Here is a 9,980-nt window from a genome sequence, read left to right as displayed (position 1 = left end):
CATAACAGAGGAACTTTATGTTAACCTCAGTCCCTCTCAAATTGATACATTTGTAGACGGTACTACAACTTGCCTACGGACGACCTTAGACTCTGTTGCTCCCCTAAAAAAAGAAGATGATGAAGCAAAGGAAACTAGCACCTTGGTATAACTCCCAAACTCGCAAATTAAAACAAATCTTGCGAAACCTCGAAAGTAAGTGGCGTTCCACCAAAGTGGAAGAATCCCGTTTGGATTGGCAAGAAAGTCTCAAAACCTATAGGAAGGTCCTAAGAAAGGCCAGATCAGACTATTACTCTTCACTAATAGAAGAAAATAAGAACAACCCAAGGTTTCTTTTCAGCACTGTAGCCAGGCTGACAGATAGCCACAGCTCTACTGAGCCATATATTCCTCTAGCTCTAAGTAGTGATGACTTCATGAGCTTCTTTAATGATAAAATTATAACAATTAGAGATAAAATTCATCACCTTTTGCCCTCAACTTCTAACGGTTCAGCTTTAAATGCAGGACCGCTAGAAAGAACGACTAGTCCCGACATATACTTAGACTGCTTTTATCCTATAGACCTCCAACAATTAATGTTAAAGATATCCTCAGCTAAGTCTCTTAGACCCCATCCCAACGAGACTACTCAAAGAAGCGTTACCCGTGGTTAACACTTCATTACTAGATATGATCAATATGTCCTTATTAACAGGTTATGTACCGCAGGCATTTAAAATAGCTGTGATAAAACCTCTTCTGAAAAAACCCACCCTCGATCCTGAGGTCTTAGCAAACTATAGACCTATATCTAACCTTCCCTTTCTATCCAAGATCCTTGAGAAAGTGGTTGCTAATCAGTTATGTGATTTTTTTACATAGCAATAGTTTATTTGATGACTTTCAATCAGGATTTAGAAAGAATCATAGCACAGAGACGGCACTGGTGAAAATTACTAACAACCTTCTAACTGCTGCAGACAAAGGACTTGTCTCCATTCTAGTTTTACTAGATCTTAGTGCTGCATTTTACACTATTGACCATACAATCCTGTTGCAGAGATTGGAACACTTAGTTGGCATTAAAGGAATTGCTCTAAGCTGGTTTAAGTCCTATTTCTCTGATCGATCTCAACTTGTTAATGTTAATGATAAATCCTCCAAGTACGCTAAAGTTAGCCATGTCGTTCCACAAGGCTCAGTGCTTGGACCAATTCTATTCTCCTTATATATGCTTCCTCTTGGTAATATTATTAGGAAACACTCATTTAACTTTCACTGTTATGCGGATGACACCCAATTATACTTGTCAATCAAACCAGACGAAACTAGTCAGCTAGCTAAACTTCAAGCATGCATTAAAGATATAACATCCTGGATGACCTATAATTTTCTGATGTTAAACTTTAACAAAACTGAAGTTATTGTGCTGGGCCCTAAACACCTCCGAACCTCATTATCTAAAGACATAGCTACTCTGGATGGTATTGCCCTGGCCTCCAGCACTACTGTCAGAAATCTAGGGGTTATTTTTGATCAGGATATATCCTTTAACGCCCATCTAAAACAAACCTCAAGAACAGCCTTTTTTCATCTTCGTAACATTGCCAAAATTAGGAATATCCTGTCTCAAAACAATGCTGAAAAAGTAGTCCATGCATTTTTACTTCCAGGCTGGACTATTGTAATTCCCTACTGTCAGGTTGCTCAAAGAAGTCCCTTAAGACTCTCCAGCTGATCCAGAATGGTGCAGCGCGTGTTCTCACAAGAACTAAGAAAAGAGATCATATTTCTCCTGTATTAGCTTCTCTGCATTGGCTTCCTGTAAAATACAGGACTGATTTTAAAATCCTTCTCCTGACCTACAAAGCTCTAAATGGTCAAGCACCATCATATCTAGAAGGGCTCCTAATACCTTATTGTCCCACTAGAGCACTGCGCTCCCAGAATGCAGAGTTACTTGTGGTACCTAGAGTCTCTAAAAGTAGAATGGGAGCCAGAGCCTTCAGTTATCAGGCTCCTCTCCTATGGAACCAGCTCCCAATCTAGGTTCGGGGGGCAGAAACTGTCACCTCATTCAAGAATGAACTTAAAACTCTCCTATTTGATAAAGCTTATAGTTAGGGAGTGAGGAGTTGCAGTTCCACCTATCTGGCCCACCTGCTTCTCTTCATAATTGTTAGATTAACAACATATAACAAAAGTAAAGGGAGGCAGGCCAGCAAAGTCCGATCCGGCAGGGGAGAGTTCAAAGCCTGAACAGGCTACCTCTCCTTACTAACTCTCTTAGTTACGCTGTTATAGTTTTAGACTGCCGGGGGACTTCCTTCCTTCCTTTGACACACTGAACTGCTCCCTTTCTATTACCATGTGTGTGCATCCCGTCCCAGAAATGCTTGTTACTAATCCTAGCTTCTGGGGAGTTTACTCCCCGGAGTCCTTATGTTTTTTCCCCCAGCGTATTTCCTTGTAGAACGTTGGCACCAAGATCCTGGTTGCAGCTGTCGCCGTGGTCCTGCTGCACTCCCTGCTGAACTCAGCGGTGCCCTGCAATGTCATGCTGTGTCTTGCTGAACCCTGCTGCTTCCTGCTACGTCCATCCATGCTCTGCTGGGCCACGCTACATCCTGCAGCACCCTGATATGACATGAACTACTACAACTACCATTTAAAGTCACTGTTCCATTATTAATTTGACTATTATTGCCACTGTTTATCATATCCCCAACCGGCCCGTCAGACACCGCCTACCAAGAGCCTGGATCTGTCCGAGGTTTCTTCCCAAGAGGGAGTTTTTCCTCGCCACTGTCGCACTGCTTGCTCTTGAGGGAATTACTGGAATTGTTGGAATTGTTGGGGCTTTGTAAATTATAGAGTGTGGTCTAAACCTACTCTGTCTGTAAAGTGTCTCAAGATAACTCTTGTTATGATTTGATACTATGAATAAAATTGAATTGAATTGAATTGAATTGAATAAAACCCTCAAATCATATTTGAGCAGGTGAGTGTGTGTGGAGCCCCAGTGTTACCAAACAAGTTTTAGTAGTTTTAGTAAAAAGTATACTATTTGGTGTCCAAGTAGCTGTTGTAAATATATATAAAAAAATGTAATACATTGTAGTAGGTTAGGCACGTTAGTAGGCTTGTTCAAACAGTAGGCTGATGTTTGTGAAACAGAACATGTCAATGTGTATTTTTTACTCACATTTACTCTTGGATTCACGCAGTGTTTACTGTACATCTTGGCCGGATCTGTATTTTGTTTACAGTATGCTGCATTTTATTGTCAGCGTTGTTATTTTTCCCACTCATAGGTCAGTGCACTCAGAGTGCTGATAAGAGGATCCTTCTATAGAACAGTGTAATGTAGCAGGTTTAGTGCGTGCTTGCTTTTGCTTGTCTTTTTCGTGTTCATTTTTCGTAAACATTCATTAGTCAGCAGGAGTGTGTTAGGAATTTCTACGTTGTGATCAAGGGCTGCAGAACTAAATTTTAACAAAAACTGTTTTCTAACTTGAAAAAAAAAGAAGTGGGATCACATCAAGGAAGAAAAATAACAGCAGCGACATGATATCAGGCAACAACACACTAATGATGGTGCAGTAAAACTCCCGTTGTTTAGCAAGTGCCTTGTATGCCTTAGGGTTAGTTTCTCCTCAGGATAAACGCTTTGCATTATTTTTGCATGAGTGTGTTTTGGGCACATTGCTGAGTAAGCTGACGTTGATACCAGGAAGTCATACATGTACACACGGCAGGAACAATTTCAACACACAAACGGCTTCTCTATTCTTTGTGTTTTTATGAAAATCTGCCTGTACATGCATTCAGTTTAACTCCAAACTTCTCATATGCCTTAAGGTTAGTTCTACACGCAGTTACTAAACAGGTTTAGTAGTTTTGTGCTCAAAACAAAACTCACAAGTTGCAAATGTCAGCTTATACACCTCCTGGAAGAATTGGAAGAATTACTGAGATCCTTTACTTAAATTTATAACCTAAGATCTCAGTTTCGTTCTCATTGGTGGCGTGTATGGCTATAAGCAACTTGCAGGTGTGTTTTTGGACCTCACTTCCCAGAGATCCAAACAGTGTTGCCTTATATTATTTCCCCCAGTAAGGTCGACACAGACTTTGTTATACTGTAAATGCAAGGCCTTTCATTTATGGGCCGTAGCTCAATCACCACTGTGTTATCTCATTTTATTATAGTGACTTAATAGACATTTATTTAAAAAAACTAAATCTTCGAGATTATTACTTTAAGTAATAGTACCAATACTACAATGTAAAACATATGCCATAGAATGGCTGCTGTGGAGAAATACAGTTGATATTACTTTTTAAAGAGAACTGTGTTTGCACATCCACCTGTTTGTGTCAGGCTATTCCATCATTGTGGTCAATCTGTATGACATCAAACCTGGTACATTGTTCAGCATTATATATGTAAAATAAAGCAGAGGCTCTGACAAAGCCCTTTGAAAATCATGCCATCTGGATCTCACTGTATCCCCAAAACAATAAAGAGCTCCTAAATTGACCAGTTCTTGTCAAATCAGTAGAAGCTTATGACAGCTTCACTAATGGACACACTCCCCAGGGTGCAGACACCCCAAACAACCAGTAGGAGTCACCAGTGCACCAACAATGATGAGAACACCTATCCTCCTATCCTTTTAACACTAGTGGAAAGTAACTAAGTACCTTATCTCAGGTAGTACAAGTATTCTACAGAACACTTGTCCAACAGCTGCAGTTAGGCTACTTGTAAGCTTTTATATTAAAACATGGACTCATAAATTGTGATGTTCAAGATTAAACCAGTAGTTCCCAGCCTTTTTGGCTTGTGTCCCTTTGTCATGTTTTAGATATATAGTTGTTTATTCAACCATATATATTTCCCTTCTAAAATCAAGCCATCTCAACACACACACACACACACACACACACACACACACACACACACACACACACACACACACACACACACACACACACACACATACTGGGGAGATATTATTGACAACAAAGGTGGTAGAGAGGGTTCTGGGGTTTCATGGAAGAAGAGATGATAACAAAGCAGAATACAGTTTTTCTTGATTGCTTTGACCTGCTTAAAGAAACTGGGATCCACTCGGTTTTCATCATCACTGTCTCAGCAGAGCAGAAGACACCTCTTGCAAATGTGTTAACCCTTTCTCATTGGATTGACACATTTTCCGAATGCTTTTGCAGAACAGTTAACACGGATGTCATTCAAGCAGTCCAAACTCCATTGTTTTAGCTATGGTAACCAAACAGAAACCATCTGTTCCTAACTATTAGAAACTACCTACATCAGTATGAAATCACTGAAGCACCTGTTTGACACTCCTTGACACAAATCTTCAATTAGCAATCAGTCAGCAGGGTTAGGCCATGTGGTCCCATCGTCAAGACAGAAGAGACTGAGTATTAATAGTGGCTATTTCTTATACTCTACAGTAATATATGTTTATACTTTACTCTAATATATTATAATAATATATTTTTATTTTCTTAATTTCTTATACTCTAATAGATTTTATTTTGGTTTGGTTTACATGTATTTTGTGTAATACAGTATTTCAGTTTTCAGCCACAGTTTAAAAATAAGAATCAATGGAATCAATAAAATTTGCATCAAATCATTTCTGATTCTGGATCCAATTCTTTGCAAGATGGCAAATTTGACAACAAATGGCACTGGCATGAAAGCTCCGTACAGTAATAGGCTACAATGACAAGCAATGGTGCACTGATTCGCACTGAGTGCTGTATTTTGTATTTTGTTGTCCACTGTGTAATGGTTGATTGGAAGAGCTCATACACTTGTTTGTAAGTTGTGTTGTTTGAATGCAAAATTTGCTTTTGTTGCATATTTTAAATGTTTTGGCACGGTTAGAGCCTTTTGCAAACAAAATGTTTCATTTTGACCATGAGCGCCACTGTTTCGGCCTGTGTGTTAACTGTTTTGAGTTGACTGCAGTTTGAGTTGACTGCTGTATCAAAGCAATCAAGAAAAACTGTAATATGAAAGGAAGGCAGATAGATATTTAACTTTTTTTGGGCTCCATGAACAATACTGTAATTCACATGCTTCAGCAAACTAGTCTATGTGTTACAGTTTTTCTCAATTGTTTACACACAAATACTGGTACTTGAGACTGCTTTACACTCAAATTGCAGTTCTAAAACACACTTTTTTCAAAACACTACACACAATTCTCTGCATTTGGCACAATTTTCATGAGGAAAATCAGAAGGAACACACTCCAATCCACAAACGTGTATACCCCTTCTCCAAGCTATGACGCATTTGGAGATATAGCAGTTGATGCTTTTCATGGCTGAATTCACCATGCTAGGCGATATTTCCACCGATGCTTGGCCAGGGAAAACGTTGCTTGCAGCTATGCAGCATAGTTTTAAAAAAAATTATAAATCATTATGATGAATGTTTTTTTCCATTCATCATGATGTTGAGCACATCAGTGTTCAACTAGTTCTTACAGTTTTTCACGATCGCTATGGCAATTTTTTCAATACTTTTAACAACTTTCCTAAACTCTTAATGCACCAACACACCTACAACACACGACTGGCAAAACAGTTAATTTCATGCTCAAAATCACACATTGTAAACTAAACTCCAACACTGATTTTCAAAATACAATAATTTACTAATACAATACACTGTGTTTACCAAAACAATGTAATCATGTCTCAAGTCAAATAATTATTCCAAAACACTAACACATGTTCTCTCCCAACAGGAACATTTAGTCAATCATAGCACAATGTCATACAAAACACTAACATCCCATGGAATTACAGAAACTGCATTATTTTATATGTGTCAGTCAGGTCTGCCCTTATACAACAGACACAAGTGATTGTATTGATCATATATTGTGTTTGGACGGCAGTTTCTGTTGAAGCCTCTCTACATTTTTGTTTTGTTGGGTTTAGTAACATTTTTTAAAGATTACTTTTTTTCACTTTTATTTGACAGGACAGCTAGTTGAGAAAGGGGAGAGAGAGAGGGGGAAGACATGCAGTAAATCGTCACAAGTCAGATTTGGACCTTTGCGTCGAGGCGTAAATCTCCAAGTATATGTGCACCTGCTCTACTCACTGATCCAACCCGGCCACCAATTTGTTTCTTTTGCTGCAGAGATTCAATACAAAAAATGATTGACCCATCTCAGAGTAGCTTTATAGAATGTACGGTTTATGAAAAAAAGGAGACAGAATTGTCCTGGTAGTCCTCTTCCTCTCCCTCGTGAAGGCATTTTTCTTATTTTCTGTGTTCATCTACAGTATATTGTTCAATTAGGTCCTCTTTTACTGTGCTACCATATGATCATGCGATTGAAAGAACCTCAACACCTGAGTGTATTTCCTGGAAGGGAATCAGCTGTGATTGATCTATTTGCATACCTTCAATTAGCTGTTTTTCAATAAATGCATGAATAAAATGCAGGGGATATATTTGTGTTTCAATTTACAATATGATCAGCTGTTCACTTTGACTTTAGCCTATAAGTTAGGTTTAGAACATTATGTTATCTGTTCTGACATACAGTGTGAAAGCATTTGTAAATTTGGCAGTAAAGATCCATTGTTTTGGTCTTGGTTGAGCTTGTGTGTAAAAGAAGTTCAAGCATTTTAAATGTGTGTTAACTGTATGCATTTTGTGTCAAAGCAACGAGAAATGTGTTAATTTTATAGCCTACACAGACGGATGTTGTGCTAACTGTGTTAAGAGTTTAGGAAAGTTGTTAAAAGTATTGAAAAAAAGTGTCATAGCGATCATAAAAAACTGTATCAATGTCTATTCATATGATGGTTTGTGTGTGTCATTTCAATTCAATTCAATTCAATTTTATTTATAGTATCAAATCATAACAAAAGTTATCTCGAGACACTTTACAGATAGAGTAGGTCTAGACCACACTCTATAAATTCCAAAACCCCAACAATTACAGTAATTCCCTCAAGAGCAAGCATTAGCAGTGGCTATTGCGACAGTGGCAAGAAAAAACTCCCTTTTAGGAAGAAACCTCAGCAGACCCAGACTCTTGGTAGGCGGTGTCCGACGGGCCGGTTGGGGGCGTGATGAACAGTGGTGATAACAGTCACATTAGAAGTCACATTGACTTCGAAGGTTATCGTGGAAGTTCATGTCATAGCAGGGCACATTGTGTCATACTGAGTAGTGCAGTCTCCTATACCGGATCCTGACTACTCGTATGAACATCACAGCAGGGCGTAGCGGGATGTAACGTGGCGCTGCAGAGCACGGGTGGAGGCAGGACGCAGCAGGATGCGGCCGGGAAATGCAGAGAATGGCAGAGCATAGCTCTGCGAAGAAGAAACATAAGGACTCCGGGGAGTGAACTCCCCAGAGCTAGATTAGTAACAAGCATTTCTGGGACAGGATGCATACAAAAGTAACAAGTAGAGATGAGAGAGCAGCTCAATGTGTCTTAGGGAGGAACAGCCTCCCCGGCAGTCTAGAATTGTAATAGCATAACTTAAGAGAGGCAGGTTAAAGAGAGGTGCCTGGTCAGGCTAGAACTCCCCCCAACCGGATCGGGCTGTACTGGCCTGCCTCCCTCTACTCTCGCTCGATTATTAATTATACAGTATAACAAAAAAACTGATGACTACGAGGAGAAGCAGTGGGCCGGGTTAGGTGGACGCTTCAACTCCTCGTCCCTAACTATAAGCTTTATCAAAGAGGAGGGTTTTCAGTTTACTCTTAAATGTGGTGACGGTGTCTGCCTCTCGAACCCCGGCTGGGAGCTGGTTCCATAATACTGGAGCCTGATAGCTGAAGGCCCTGGCCCCCAGTCTACTTCCAGAGACTCTAGGAACCATAAGTAGCCCCGCATTCTGGGAGCGCAGTGCTCTAGTGGGACAATAAGGTACTATGAGCTCTTCTAAGTATGATGGTGCTTGACCATTTAGAGCTTTGTAAGTCAGGAGGAGGATTTTAAATTCAATCCTATATTTCACTGGAAGCCAATGCAGAGAAGCTAATACAGGAGAAATATGATCTCTTCTCTTAGTTCTCGTCAGAACACGTGCTGCAGCATTCTGGATCAGTTGGAGAGTCTTAATGGACTTATTTGGGCAACCTGATAATAAGGAATTGCAGTAATCTAGTCTAGAAGTAACGAATGCATGGACTAGTTTTTCAGCATTGTTTTGAGACAGGATATTCCTAATTTTGGCAATGTTACGAAGATGGAAAAAGGCTATTCTTGAGGTTTGTTTTAAGTGGGCGTTGAAGGATATATCCTGATCAAAAATAACTCCTAGATTTCTGACAGCAGTGCTGGAGGCCAGGGTAATACCATCCAGAGTAACTATATCTTTCGAAAACGAAGTTCGGCAGTGCGTTGGTCCTATCACAATAACTTCAGTTTTGTCTGAGTTTAACATCAGGAAATTGTGGGTCATCCAGGATTTTATATCCTCAATACACGTTTGAAGTCTTGCTAACTGACCACTTTCATCTGGCTTAATTGACAGATATAATTGGGTATCGTCTGCGTAACAGTGATAGTTAATCGAGTGTTTCCTAATAATATTACCTAGAGGAAGCATATATAAGGAAAATAGAATTGGTCCAAGCACTGAGCCTTGAGGAACGCCATGGCTAACTTTAGCGTTTTGAAAACAAAATACCATTCTGTGAAGAAATAACAGTGTTTTGAATGTAAAGTTTAATTTTGCAGGAGAATCGAGGGGTTTGCCCATTGTGTGTGTGTGTATTTTTAGATTTGTGTGTAGAGTTCTGAGAGTATGAGGCATGCTTTCAGAAAATGTGTGTAAACAATCGAGAAAAACTGTAATATCTGTGAGTACTGTTTGAGAGACATTGATTAGTAAACTTTATGTGATGATAAACGCAGTAGCATTAGGTATGGTGTGGTTGTTCTTAATGCAAGTCTAGGGGTGTA

Source organism: Perca flavescens, chromosome 15 (assembly GCF_004354835.1).
Source record: "Perca flavescens isolate YP-PL-M2 chromosome 15, PFLA_1.0, whole genome shotgun sequence".
Taxonomy (NCBI): domain Eukaryota; kingdom Metazoa; phylum Chordata; class Actinopteri; order Perciformes; family Percidae; genus Perca; species Perca flavescens.
Note: the sequence above shows the minus strand (reverse complement) of the source record.